The following is a 5,115-nucleotide window of genomic DNA, read 5'->3' as shown; positions in this document are numbered from 1 at the left end:
GTTTCCCTGTGCAGCTGTTTAGAAGTTTCCAAGGAATCTGTCCATGAAATACGGAGCTTCAGGTGCTTTAGGTTTGCATTGCAGGTTCTGATCCATGTTGTGTCTCCACTTTGCAGGCCTGACTGACTCCCCTCTTGCCAAGAGGTTTTCCCTGGCAACTCCTTCCATGCTCCTTCCCTCCAAGCCGTTGCCTCCCATCCGGAAGAGCTCTCCTTCAACCATGCCAAGCAAGATATTGAGCAGAGAGCAAGAGATTGGCAAAAATGTCACCAGTTATGATGAGGACAGTAGAAAAACCCAGGAGCAGAGTTCAGAGAGAAAAGGACGTAAGGTAAGGAGACCAAGCTCAGTCCAGTGTGGTAAATTTTCAGTTTATGTGCAATAGGAAGAGCTCTGAGACCTTTTCCTGTGCTGTGAGCCCAGGGACATCCTTCAGAATGACTTTGTGGGCACTTCAGAGATGGAGATCAGCACAGGCTGTGAGGCACCTTAGGGGCAGGGAGAGAACAGTGATCTAAAGCCACTGCCCTGCCATCCTAAAGGCCACTGGAGGCAGTGGCACCCCAGAACACCTTGATGCCAATGCCAGCTGGGAATGCAGCCACACTTGCAGATTAGTGAGCAAGATGAGTGAGCTGAGAAATGTGGGACTTGGTCTCTCCCTCTCCATTTCCCCATCCATTCCCCATCCTGAGCCAAGCTGCTGCATCAGTTTGACTTTTCCTGCCAGGCCCCAGCTAAGAGCATGGCTAAACTTCTTGAGGCATCAAAGGGGGCGAGCTGGATTCTTTATCTGAGCACTCTGTTCCGCCATTTCCAGGTCTTCTTGACGCCCATATGTCCCAGTGTTGGGGTTATGAAGAAGAGGTCACTGCTGCCACCTTTGATCCCCCCTATAGGCAAGGCAGGCAGTCCAGCCCTTGGCAGTGAGTACAAGGTGAAGGCTGAGCCAGGCTCAGCCTCACACAGATCTGAGGGGGGAGCTGGGCCCCTCTCTGGCAGGAGGAAGGGTCTTGTGGCAGCCCAGAGAGCCTGTGCACATTGCCAGGGAACAGTTGTGCCCTGCATGTGCCCCCTGCAATGAGCAGGAGCACGTTTCCCTGTGCAGCTATTTAGAAGTTGCCAGGAAAATGTGTCCCGTGAAATACGGAGCTTTAGATGCTTTAGTTTTGTGTTGTGGCCTCTGTTACATTTTGTGTCTTCACTCTGCAGACCTGACTGAGTGTGGTGATCCCAAAAAATTTTTCCTGGACACTCCCTATGTGCCCTTACGTGCCAAGCTCTTGCCTCCCATCCAGAAGAGTTCTCTTTCTTCTGAGCCCAGTAAGATGTGCAAGAAGAATAAGAAGCAGGAACGTAGGAAAAATCTCACTGTCTCTGATGACAGCTGTGGGAATAAGGAGGAGCTGATTCCAGCAGGAAAAGGATGTAAGGTCAGGAAAGAAAGCAAAATCCTGTATGGTAGATTTTCAGCTTATGTTCTGTAGGAAGCTCTGAGACCTTTTCCTGTGCTGTGAGCCCAGGGAAGCAGCTGAGCCAAGGAAGAGCTCAGCTGGACCCTGCGCTTCAGGCTGTCTTTGCAGCGGGTGTGTAGTGCACACTGCATGTCCTCAGCATGCATCAGGAGAGGTCTTTGAATGGTTTCTGGGCTCTGTCGTGGTTCCTCCTCTGTCTCATGGCTGAGAAAACACCAACAAGCAGTCAGAGCAGCCCCAGTTGTCCACTCTTATCAAGTGTATCTCGGTCTATCCCTCACCATTTCTCTTTCTATTCCATATCCTAGGCCAAGCTGCTTCATCAGCCTGACTCTTCTTTTCCTGCCAAGTCCCAGCTAAGAGAATGGCTGAATTTCTTGAGGCATCAACTGGGGCAGGGCTGGATGCTTGAGCTGAGCAGAGTGCTGTACTCTTTCTAGGTTTCCTTGATGCCAGCGTGTTCCAATGCTGGGGTTATGAAGAAGTGGTCGCTGGGACTGCCTGTAATCCCGCCTATCCCCAAGGCAAACCATCCAGCTCTTGGCACGAGGGGAAGGCTGAGCCAGGCTCAGCCTCACACAGAGGTGAGGGGGGAGCTGGGGTGGGAGGCAGGCTCTTGTGGCAGCCCAGAGGGGCTGTGCACATTGCCAGGGAACAGCTGTGCCCTGCGTGTGCCCCCTGCAAGGAGCAGGAGCACGTTTCCCTGTGCAGCTGATGAGAAGTTTCCAAGGAATCTGTCCCATGAAATATGGAGCTTCAGGTGCTTTAGGTTTGCATTGCAGGCTCTGATACATTTTGTGTCTTCACTTTGCAGGTCTGACTGGCCACAGTCTTTCCAAGAAATTTTCCCTGGACACTTCCTACGTTCCCTTACCCTTACCTTACACCAAGTATTTGCCTCCCATCCCCAAGAACTCTCTTTCCTCTGATCTCAGGAAGAAGCTGCCGCCTGTCCGAAGAGTATTTAAAGAATAAGATTTATGTGTTAGGGTTCATAGTCAACAGATATTCTGTGTGTTCTGATATTTAGATGTAATTTTGAATAAACGTGTTTGGATTGTATCTTTAAATGTTGACGACATATTTTTAATTGTACATATTTTATTTTGATGATTTAGAAAACTTAAATAGATAAATTTAATTTAAATAAACCAAAAGGAGAATGGGAGAGCAGGACCTGCTAGCCCAGAGGTTATGGGAGTGCAGCTCACTCAATGTGCCAGCGTCTCACCACGTCCTTTCCTCACTGGGCTGCTCCTCATCCTCTTTTGCCATGTTTTCTTGGTGTCATTTGTGCTGCTGTTTTTAGCTTGTCATTACAACAGGGCCACACATTGACAAGTCTGGGGTACAATGGATCCAAAAGATCCTGTCTAGTCAAAAGTTGTCTACCTAGATGAGTTCTGTGCTCACCAAAGGCCTGAGCAAAGAAACCAAGAGAAGTGTGCCCAAGTGGCAAAGCTTTGCTCCCTTGCAATCTCACACAGGTCTGGCTCACCTGGGTAACCTGTTCCCAGTGCCTCACCAGCCTCACAGTAAAGAATTTCTTCCTAGAAAACTGCAAAGAGAGTAAAAACATTTCTGTAAACACATCAGCAACCTATGGAGGGCTAAGGAGAATCTCTGTCTTCTCCTGGACGTGGGGGGAAACAGGGAACGAAGGTTGAGGAAAAGACTGAAGAACTGAATGCACTCTTCCCTGGGTAAAAACTGTCAGGATGGCTGGGCCCAGGGAGTGGTGGAATTCAGTGGAATTAAATCCAGCTGGAGCCTGCTCACAAGTGGTGTTCCCCAGGGCTCAGCACAGCTGTGATTCACATCGTTGTCAGTGATGTGGAGGGGAGGATCAAGGGCACCTCGGGCAGTTCACAGACGATGCCAAGCTGGGTGGGAATGTTGATCTGCTGGAGGGCAGGAAGTCTCTGCAGAGAGGTCTGGACAGGCTGGATCATGGGCTGAGGCCACTTGCATGAGTTCAACAAGGTGAAGTGCCCTGTCCTGCCCTTGGGGCACAGCAGCCCCATGGAAGGCCTTCCAGACCTCCTTGTGTTATTCCAGCGGTGGGGAAATGGAGAAGGGGTCATTTGGAAAATCTTTGATCCCCGTAATTTGAGCTGCAAACTGTAGAAATTTAGCAAAAGGAGTTGGACATTCAGAGGATAAAAAGAGCAAAAAAAGCTTTGGAAGGATTTTTCCTTGCTAGTGAGTGAGTTTGTACCTTAAACCAATCCCAAAAGTGCCACCATCACAGCAGAAGATGGAGGCCAAGAAGAAGAAGGAGAAAGGCTGGACATGCCCAGATTCCTCCATCTTGCCCTCTGAACCCCCATTCTAAAAACTTCAAAACTTCCACATTTTCACCCTGTGATAAATTCACTATCATTCCACTTAAACTTGGTTGGCAATTGTTCTTTTCCAAGGGCTAAATCAAAGGCACAGGGGTCCTGGGCTCTGTGCCAAGGTCTCTGAGCCCCCGGGCAGGGTCTGGAGCCCTCCAGGGCAGCCAGAGGAATCTCCTGGGTTCCAAGAGGTCCCTGGGTGAGCCCCAGGCAGGGCTCAGCCCTGGGCATGGTCAGCACAAAGGTGTTTCTGGAGATGCCCATGGGCTGAGGGGAGCTGGGTGCTGCCAACTCCTCTGTCCGTGGGCAGGGTGGGAAGGGTTGGGCATGGCCAAGATCCAGTGACCTCCCCCCAGGAGAAATCTCAGCCTTGGTGCTCTCTGAATTTTCAGGAAGGAAAAAAACCCTAGACCCTGCTTGTAGGTATGTAGGGGGATAGAATAGAAGAAAAAAAAGATAGTGTAGAAAGTAATCTGACCCCTAAGGAGTTTCAGCTGGGCCAATTATCAAAGATTGGGAACAGGCCTGACTTTACCAGGCCACAGCTGTAAGGAATGAGAAGAAAAGTGCTCTAAAAGAGTGGGGTGGCTGGGTGAGGAGGGACCTGGGGTCAGTTGGCTGCTTTGTGAAGAAGAAAGAGTCAGTGCTCTGAGGAGATGCCCACGAGAAGCACCAGGAAGCTGCGAAACTGTTGTGATAAGGAGACAGCAGCGTGGAACCCCTGCAATGAGATGACAGCACAGGTGAGGTTTGGCTTTGGAGCTCCTCCTGGGGCAGCTCAGGGAATGACTCAGATGGATTCAGGTGCAGAGCAAGCAGGGTTGATGGCAGCTTGCCTGTTGCTGGACCATTTCCTTGGCAGAGTAGGCAGATAAGATGTCCAAAAAAAGTAACACTTGGCTCAGCTGGCACCGTGAGGACTGAGAGCTTTGGCTGTCCTGCTCTCCCTGCCCCACTGCTGCTGTGTGGGCTCCTTGCTGCTCCTTCCCCCAGGCCCTTGGGAGGGAGGGACAGCTGAGGTTGCTGGACGGCTCACTTGTCCTTGCTGGTGTTTTTGTTTTATTTATTTTTTAAATTTCTTTAGGGTTTCTTTACGGTTTTTTCGTATTTCACGTGTCTCACGGCGCTTGCGCAGGGCTCCGGCGCTGGCTCCGCCGCTCCCGCTGCGCTACGCCGCTTGCGCAGGACTACGCCGCGTGCGCTGGACTATGCCGCTAGCTACGCCGCTTGCGCAGGGGTCCGGCTCTGGTACGCCGGTTGCGCAGGGCTACAGCGCTTGCAGAGGGCTACGGCCTACGCAG

This window comes from Geospiza fortis, unplaced genomic scaffold (genome assembly GCF_000277835.1).
Source record: "Geospiza fortis unplaced genomic scaffold, GeoFor_1.0 scaffold275, whole genome shotgun sequence".
In the NCBI taxonomy this organism is placed as follows: Eukaryota; Metazoa; Chordata; class Aves; order Passeriformes; family Thraupidae; genus Geospiza; species Geospiza fortis.
Note: the sequence above shows the minus strand (reverse complement) of the source record.